This window comes from Eurosta solidaginis, chromosome 3 (assembly GCF_040869045.1).
Source record: "Eurosta solidaginis isolate ZX-2024a chromosome 3, ASM4086904v1, whole genome shotgun sequence".
NCBI lineage: Eukaryota > Metazoa > Arthropoda > Insecta > Diptera > Tephritidae > Eurosta > Eurosta solidaginis.
In genome coordinates, this window is record NC_090321.1 from 279,559,262 (window position 1) to 279,569,615 (window position 10,354).

Below are 10,354 nucleotides of genomic sequence, written 5' to 3' on the forward strand. Positions count from 1 at the left end.
ACTATTGTCGGAATATTGGTTGAAGGAGCCGACGGATCTGAGACAGCGGGGTGGGCAGCGGGGTATTTGCACCTCAATTATGGTGAAAGCTATCCTTTTTAGCCTACCCGATTATTGCAGCGTCTTTCCGGCGGATGTAGCTGCTATAAATGAGGCCGTTGGTCAACTGAGGAATGCTGTTCACGGCTGTAATCAAATTTATACTTACTCTGACAGCCAGGCTGTCACATGTAAGTCCAGGACAGTAGAGTAGTTCCGCAAATCTCTTAACGAGATTGCTGAGCAAACTTCCCTCAGTCTGGTATGGGTGCCTGAATACTCCGATATACCGGCCAATGAGATGGCTGACGAACTTGCAAGAGGGGGCACATCCGTTCCGCTTTCGTCGTCCTGGAAGGGATTGAGCATGCCGCTCGCTACCTGTAAGCTCACTGTGAAAGGGATATTCTTTAGAGAAGCGGGTGTGAGATGGAGTATTTTCGAACCCTGCTACCATACTAAGTTCGTGTGGCCTGAATGGGACGCGAGACGCACCTTCTTGGAAGGGGGGACATATATCTGGTGGTTGGACTTACAACCGGCCACATAGCAATCGGGAAGCATACACAACGGCTGGGTGCTCGATTTAATGATTACTGCTGGAGCTGCAAAGACCAAGAGGAGATAGAAACAGTCAAGCATTTTCTGTGCGATTGTCTTGCGCTTTGATGCAAAAGGAATAAATCTCTGGGATCTCCCTTCTTTGACGATCTTTGTAATCTGGCTAAGTTGGAACCTAAGAAATTCCTGACATATACTGCAAATACCGAATATTCACAGGACAAATTTTTGTATGCTTTTTAAAGGAACCCCAAAATTTTTTTTACATACATATTTGAAAAATTGAGGAGCTCCAAATTAAAATGTATAATTACAATGGAACAAGTTCGAGAAAATTGAGAAACTTTCATCAAAAAAGTACGAAAGTCTAAGTTCGGGTGAAACCGAAAACTATATACCCAGCTGCGCACTTGAAGCGCTGTTGTTGTTTACTTTGTGTGGTTAATAGTCTTACAAGACTGCGCAATAATGCATATATGGTTCTATTCTGAACTCATATTCGTTCAAAAGATACGCAAAAGATTCAGAGGCTACCACTTATGAGCTTGAGGGGGTAAAAATGAATTTTAAAGTTGCAGCTATGAGAAAAATATTTATGCCAAATTTCGTTCGGATTGGGAGATTTTTGTTCGACTTATGGCTTTATAAGTGTTTTGGAAAGAGTAACTAAAAAGGGGGTGGGTCACGCCTATTTTCAAAATTTGTTTAAGTTTTGTTATAAGGTCAACTATACCCCTACTGAGGTGGAATATCAGTCTAATGTAGTTAAATACCATAGAGTTATTGCAAACTTTGTTGAGGTTAGAACTTTAGGAAAAGTGGGCGGGGTATTTGGCCGATTTTTATTATCTTCACTCAGGCAGGGATAGTGTCTCTGCCAAATTGAAATGTAATATCTTTTAGGACTTGTTAAACTTCCATATATTCTTCTTCTAAATGTGGGGGGTGCCACGCCCATATTAAAAAATTTTTTGTGATATATGTTTTGCGTCATAAAACTAAGCCACCTACCAAATTTGATTAGCTTAGCGGTATTCGTTTTTGCATTATCTAATTTTTTCCATTTTTTCGAATTCGCTCATCATTTTCAATACTAATCTATTCCGGGTCCAGATTAGCCCGTGTGCTGAATTTGGTGAAGATATCTCAGTATTTGCTGAAGTTATCGTGTTAGTGGACGGACAAACGGACGGACATGACTTAATCAAATCTTATTTCGATACTGATGATTTTGACATATAGAAGGCTACCTCTTTCATGATTCTTTTATACCTGTGCAACCATCCGTTATGCAATCAAAGTTATAATACCCAGTGTACAAGAACAGCTGGGCATATAAATGTTATGTCTTAGTATATATACAATATTTAAATGTGATTTTTAAGTATGTTATACCCACTGTCCTTATACTTTTCAGTTGCTATCCTGAAGATATTGGAAGAGAGAATATGCATTTATTAAAATAATTCATGTATATTGGAATGATTTTCCATGATCCCTTGTCAAATTTGGTTGTTTCCAATCGATAAAAAAAACTGATACTAGTTTTAAGGAACTTCGACTATCTATAAGTATGCCTTTCTTTCCGTAAACTCCATAGCATATAGATGAGCAGAAGTAAGGGTCCCACCTGGGGAACTATTTCACCACAGATGTTGAATCTACATCTACAAGTACATCTAGGTCATGATAAACAAATTATATTTGAGTAAATTCATATTAAATATGCCTAATTTCTTCAGATTGCAATTTCGGGGAATTCAAAATACCTACTTATTTTCTAGCAACCCATTTTATGTAGCCTTTGCACAACTGGAAAGGTGTTTTCAAAACCCGTCGTTAAAGTACACTGCAATAAAAAAAGTCACGAAAATGTTAAAAATACTTGAACGAAAAGTAGTAAAAAGCGGACTTATCTTTGAAGCGACAACAAGTTTACGACTTATTGGTGCGCCATATGAAAGCTCTTGTGTGGTGTTTACTTTCTACTTTACTTTCTTTGTATTTCTGGGTTTAGTTATATAATACGTGGGAAAAAGGACACGCTAAAATGTTTCGAATCAGATCACATCTATCTTAAAATCGGAGTTAATATCACAAATATTTATGGAGTGATTCGGAGCTATCGAAAGATTGAATAAAATCATACTAGAAACAATATTTAGGGTTTCGGTCTGGTTCAGAAAAAATGAAATAGTACCAACAGAGGAAACAAATCGAAACTGTTAATTTTCTTACTAGCTCGAACTATCCAAATAATACTAAAATGTGGGCTAAATCTATACTGAAGGTTTTTTTTTATCAAGTTTGGAGCTATCAAAATTGTGCCAATAAACCTACTAGTTCTAGGGTGAACATTTTTATCTACTTTGAATCTGCAGCAAAGGTAACGCAGCGGAAACAATTTTCACAGCCTAAAACATCGTCATGTGGACTTCGTCAGTAGAAAGCATGTCAAAGAGATAGAGGGCGAATCACAACAGGTTTGTACTAGAAATTATCCCTGCATGGAAGACCAAGTCTAGCTTCCTCTCGTCGGCAAAACAAAGCTGACTATAAAAAGTCGTGTGAATGTAAAGTTACTTGAAGTTACTGTAGTAGTAATACACGTGTAAGTGCATGAAAAAAGTAATTTCTTGAACAACATTCACTGATTTAGGATCTGTTTTATAACCGCAATGCCTGCAGGATATAAATACTCTCACAAAAATAAAAAATAAGCAATTCCAACTAGGAGTTCAGTTGCTTCCATCGTTATTTGGGAGATAATAACTCATATGCACCATTATGTCTATCATATACATACATACATACACAACTTAACAAGATGCACAGACCTTTGTAGATACACGCAATCCTCAAGAAGAAAAGTAATTTTACATTTTACGAATATTTATTTCCATTTCGCTTATCAGTAGCTACACAAAAAAAAACCGCGTGCCACAATAGAAACAACTAACTGCAAAATCATACTAAATATAAATTTGAAGGTAAATAGAAGTAATAAAGCAAAGTGCAAGAAATATGGCAAGATATATTATTAGACAACGCAGTAGCAACCCGGGAACTTTTCATATAAACTCATATACTCACACCATTCCCATGCAACCATTATAAATTGTTAGCGAAATGATTTGGTGTCTATGAAAACTTATTCAACGATATGATAGAAAAATAAAAACAACTTTCATATGTGTACCACTGCACCATATCCGCTGGTTTGATTTCCGTTTTGCAAGTTCTACAATGTGTGAATGTAGGTGTTCCTGTTAGCAGGAGCGTTTGTGGTAGCGATTGTATATCTTTGAAATGGTAGCTGAAATTTCCTATTGCTTGTTGTTCATTGCTTTTCTTATTGTATTTACAAAATTTACCTCATTTGTTACAGATGAACATTTAGGTTGTGCCCATAATTCATTGCCTTCACACAATCGCCATACGGATGCGTTACCATCTTCTTAATTTTCATATGCGAGATGAACCAGCTTATTCTTTGAAAGAAGCCACTGAATGGAAGCTAATGTGCTTTTTATAGAAATAAATTAAAATTAATAATTTGAAATTAATTTAAGACACATTATTTAATATTCTCAATCATATAATTTTGCTTTGCATGCCAGATCCCTGGCGAAGGGCGACCCCGCTTAGAGAAACTGTTTTCTAATTGAAAAAACTTGTTTCTAAGTTTTTGATGTTGCATTGCAGGGGCCTGAATCCAGGACCTTCGGTGTGGTTTTGCTCAGCAATGCATCATATCCATATCAAATCTAGAGGATTTTTATTTTGGATGCATGAAGTTAGATCCGGGCATAGGAGGCGAAATATTTATTCCTTCTTTTCGCAATTTTTTAGTTACTTCCTAGGCCCGAAAAATTGTTTGAAATATGGCAGGATCATGACCCAAAGACAAGCAACATATACTGGTGAATTTCAATGTGCAAACATACAGATCTGCGTTGTTGTTGTTGTTGTTGTAGCAATGCTCGCCCCACCTAATAGCCGCGACCGATCACAAATTGTCATCAATATCCTCTAACGGGAGTCCAAGGAAACTTGCCGTTTCAACAGGGGTGGACCATAAGGAAAGGGGTGTTAGAGGCGTTGGTTCCACATTACAATTAAAGAGATGGTTGGTGTCATGTGGGGACACATTGCAAGCAGGGCATACATTTTGTATGTCGGGGTTGATTCTGGATAGGTAAGAGTTTAACCTGTTACAGTATCCAGAACGAAGTTGAGCAAGAGTGACACGCGTTTCCCTGGGGAGTATGCGTTCCTCTTCTGCGAGTTCTGGATATTTTTCTTCAAGTACTGGATTCACCGGGCAATTCCCGACATAAAGGTCCGACGCCTGTCTATGGAGTTCACCAAGGACCTGCTTGTGTTTTTCCGCTTCATACGGCTGGGTTCTCAGGTGCCGTATTTCCTCAAAATTCTTACGGAGATGACTCCTTAGGCCCCTAGGCGGTGCTGGTTCGTCAATCAGATGTCTGTTGGGATGCCCAGGTTTCTGGGTATTCAACAGAAACTGTTTGGTCAGCATCTCATTTCTCTCCCTGATGGGGAGTATTCTCGCCTCATTATGCAGATGGTGTTCTGGGGACATAAGAAGACAGCCCGTGGCGATTCTGAGAGCAGTATTTTGGCAGGCCTGTAGTTTATTCCAGTGGGTGGTTTTTAGGCTTGGCGACCATATGGATGACGCGTAGCACGTAATCGGCTGGCTAATTGCTTTGTATGTGGTCAAGAGCGTTCCTTTATCTTTTCCCCAAGTACTGCCAGCAAGGGATTTGAGGATTTTATTACGGCTCTGAATTCTTGGAACAATTGCGGTTGCGTGCGCACCAAAATGTAGATCCTGATCAAACGTCACACCCAAGATTTTGGGGTGTAGGACAGTCGGTAGCGTAGTGCCATCGACGTGGATGTTCAATATGGTCGACATTTGGGGCGTCCATGTTGTAAATAAGGTCGCGGAAGATTTAGTCGGTGACAATACCAGGTTTCGCGAGGCGAAAAAACTGGAGAGATCAGGGAGATAGCCGTTTATTTTATTGCATAGCTCATCGATCTTTGGGCCTGGGCCTGTGGCCATTATTGTGCAGTCATCGGCGTAGGAAACGATTGTGACTCCTTCCGGTGGTGAAGGTAGCTTAGATATGTAGAAATTAAACAAAAGCGGGGATAGGACACCACCCTGTGGCACCCCTTGTTTAATTCTCCTTTGTTTTGATGTTTCGTTTCTGAATTGTACCGATGCCTGCCGACCACCCAGATAATTTGCGGTCCACCTTTTAAGACATGGGGGAAGGGTGGACCCTTCCAGGTCTTGCAGTAACGAGCCATGGTTGACCGTATCAAAAGCTTTTGATAGGTCTAACGCTACGAGTACTGTTCTATGGTGGGGATATTGATTCAAACCGCAATTTATCTGGGTGCTAATGACATTTAGCGCGGAGGTAGTGCTATGGAGTTTTCTGAAGCCATGCTGATGAGGGGCTAGCTGCAAATGTGCTTGGAAATAAGGGAGCAAAATGGCTTCAAGCGTCTTTGCCACTGGCGATAGGAGAGATATCGGACGATATGACTCACCTACGTTAGCTGGTTTCTCAGGCTTTAGTAGCGGGACCACCTTGGCCATTTTCCATTTCTCGGGTATGACAAAGGTGGAAAGAGACAGGTTGAAGACATGCGCTAAATATTTGAAACCCTCTTTCCCTAGGTTTTTAAGCATCGGCATGGCTATGCCGTCTGGGCCCACTGCTTTGGATGGTTTAGCGCGACCAATGGCGTCCTCAACCTCTCTAGCGGTGATGGTAATTGGTGACGCGCTGAGTTTGTGTTTATGTGCGTGTCTATTGGCTCTCCGTCTATCTTTGTCGACCGTAGGATGCATTATATATTGTCGGCAGAAAGCGCTCGCGCATTTTTTCGCATCCGACAGCACCTTATCGCCAAAGGCGATGGAAACTTTGTCTTTGTGCTTAGTCGGATTCGATAGGGACTTTACGGTGGACCAAAGTTTACCTACACCGGTAGAGAGGTTACAACCTCTTAGGTGCTCTTCCCATTTCGCCCGCTTGTGTTCGTCCACAAGCAATCTGATGCGTTGGTTTATATCCCTTATTTGGGGGTCGCCTGGATCATGCTGTCTTATAAGGTCGCGTTCCCTCGCTAAGCTCGCGGCCTCCGCCGGGAAGTGGGGCCGGATTTCGGGAATTCTCCCGGCGGGAATGAAATGTGCCGAGGCGGATTCAATGACCTTACGGAAGGCACGCTCCCCTTGGCGGGCATCAGTCGGGATAGGGAGGGCAGCAAAGCTGCTATCTGTTGCAGATTTATATTCTTCCCACTTTCCTTTTTTGAAGTTTATGAAAGTGCGTTTTTCGGTGACGATGAAGTCGGCGGTACGCTCGAACGAAATAAGTATGGGCAGGTGGTCGGATGCCAATGTTACCATCGGCTGCCAGTTGACGCAGTTTACGAGTTCTGCGCTCAAGATTGAGATATCTGGCGAGCTATGACAGCTTCCTACCATACGTGTGGGGGCGTCTCCGTTTATTGTGCAGAACGTCGTTTCGTCTATTTGATCCGCCAACATCTCACCCCTACTGTTCGCCCGCAAGTTTGAATGCCATAGGTCGTGATGGGCATTGAAATCGCCTAAGATAATGCGATTGTTGCCAGTGAGTAAGGCCTCGATATTAGGGCGGTATCCACTGGGGCAACAGGTGACAGGAGTGATGTAGATGTTGATGATTTCTAGATTTGCATCGCTTGACCGGACAGATAGGCCTTGACGTTCTAAGACATTGTCACTGCGGTCGATGCCAGGATCAAATATATGATATTGCACAGAGCGGTGTATAATAAACGCGAGGCCGCCTCCATTTCCGCTCTCGCGGTCTTTCCTGTGGACATTATAACCAAAGCAGGTCTGCAATGCAGATCTTGCTGTGAGTTTAGTCTCTTGAATCGAAGCAATGCGGATGTTGTGCCGCTTCATGAAATCGACTATCTCCGTAATCTTCATAGTTAGTCCATTACAGTTGAACTGCAGAATTCTGAAGTGCATGAGGGGTGACGCCGCCACTCTAGGGGTAAGTGAGGGGTGACTACGCCTAGGTTGTGGAAGGCCAGGACGCAATTGCTGTTGTGGCCTTGGGACTGGGCGCCCTTGGGCAAGCATTGGGGTACCCGGATGATTTGGGTTTGCGACCTAGCAACATGGCGCGATGAAACCCGTCGGGGGGTTGCCGTCGCGGAGACCAGAACATCTAGGAAAGTGGCACCACCCAAGGCAGGAGCTGCATTGAGCGGATGTCGCAAACCTATATATTCTGTGCTGGCAGACGGTGCAAACGGAGGCAGGGACTAAGAGTCTGTTTCCCTGACCTGCACGATTGCTGCCAGAAAAGAGGGGGGGAGAAGAAGACGGGTGCAGGGGCTGATGCTCAGCATTGCAACCAGCTCTACTACGAAGGTAGTAGTTATGAGTGGTATCAGCTGTTTGAGTTGTTGGCGCCGTGGGGCGCGAGCAGCAGCGGGTACTTGTTGTGGCTTGCTGAGCAGCGAAGCTGCTGGAAGGTAGTGGGGATACGCTTAGGCGTAGACTACGGGACGCCCTTGGACATGAGCAGCAAGGAGCCACAAAAGATTTATAAAAGTTACGTGGACGTCGGGTTTTGGGATCAAGCCCAGAACAACCTGTCCGATGCAACCATCCCTTGCACGAGACACACTGAACAGAGTATGACCGTCCTAAAAAGATTCTTTTCTGGCAAATGCAGCAAAACCATTTCTCATGACCGGGGTTAGGAGACGGACCCGGATTGGGTTCGATACCTTCCCGTAGTAAGAGAATATGTAGCAGTCCTGCTGCAAGGAGCTGCTGGGAGGATGACAATTTGTGGGAGGGACGAAACAAATTAAATGGGGTCACACTGAAATGACAGTCCTTGGTCGGGAAAAATCCCGAGTCGCTCCGGAACATAGAACCGACTGCCTTGGGAAGCGTACAGATCTGCGTCTAGAAACTTTACGCTTTTAAGCGAATTAGAGTTCGCCCAGGGGTGGAATTCACTAACTAATTGTCGAGATTTAGCTAATGATTAATCGCTTACGATAACGATTTTGCTATTCACTAACTCAGTTTTACATGGCTAACGAGGTCAAATTATTATTAGTTTAAATAGAAGAGAAATTGAATTCCAGCTAATGCCGGTGACAATATTGAAATTATTATGAAAGTTTAACGAATGTTGATAAAAAGTGGCTACTGAATACCAAATTCGTTATGGCTATCGACTTGCCAATATACTAATCACAAAAATCGACAGCGAATCGCTATCTTCGAGTTATCGTCTTTTTATTGCCGGCTTTCGGCGCCTTACCAGCTTGTTATAGCCGGGTTACAGATGTGCCATTCATTTTACGATAGAGGTCCTCAGTATCTGTTTCATGACAGCCCGATGAGCTGTCGATAACACACCGATGACAAATTGGTAACAATCGGATAAAAATTCGATAGCCGTTTGATATCATATCGATAATTGTTTGATAAAAAATCAATCATTTTTCGATAACAAATCTATAACTTTTCGGTAAATTTTCGATGAACTTAATATAGTTAGCAGATAACTTTTTGATAGCATACCGTTACTTTTTGACTATAAAACGATAACTTCTCGATAAATCTTTTGAAACATATCATAAACTTTTCGATAAATTTTCGACATCAAAACGATAACACATCGATAAAAAATCACTAATTTATTGGCAACATTTATTATCGATAGCAAATTTTGTTTGCTTTGCCTTGGCTTCGCTTCGCAAACGTGACAATAACCATAAGCATTGCTATAATCATCCACATCATTGTCGACGTTAGTTCTTACACTGTTCTTGCCTTCATCATCTTCCGTTTCACCTGCTTTACATTTACCTTTATCTTTACCGTTTCACATTCTTTTATATATCATCAACTTGATTTTCAGTATTCTTTAATTTCCTTTAATTGATTTGCTGTCTGATTTCTGTCATATCAACTTCACCATGTACATTGTTCACACTATATTTGTGCTTACATCCTGTATTCCCCCATATATCATACGAGTTCTAAAGATCACGCTAACGTTTATATTCAGACACGTTTCATTATTTTTGCAACGCTTTTGCTTCCAGTATCATTAAAATTACTATATTAATGCCTTTCTGAAATATCAAATAACCTGCAGGAAAATAACGCCCGCGGCCTTTACTTCCATTTGTCGATGAGCGTTATTTCTTCTATTTTTAAGAAATATGGAAATAAACCGTTGGCGTGAATGAGATAATAGACGATTTGCAAAAAAATCATGAAGTTGTCGATGGGTATCTGGTAGGCTTGTAATCCAAAAACTTGGAGTCGACGGTATATTGTCCCGAAATCAAACATTTTCCCTTGTAGACCAAAGGTAAGGTAAGCACATTAAACAGAAAGAGGGTAATCAAAGCTTACAGATTTAACTGATGGAAAAAAAACTGTTTGCTTATATCTTTATTTGATACAGTACTCACGAGCCCTGGAAACGTATAGAATAACATCAAGCATCAAATCTACAATCAAACGCGACTGAAGCTGTGACTAGACGATTATCTACCCGCGAAAGTAAACGCAATCCATCTGCTTCTTTTCTAGCTCGCCTTCTTCTTCCACTCTTATTTTCTCTCCCCCCCCCCCCCCTCCGTCTATTGAGTTTACCCTAATCACCCC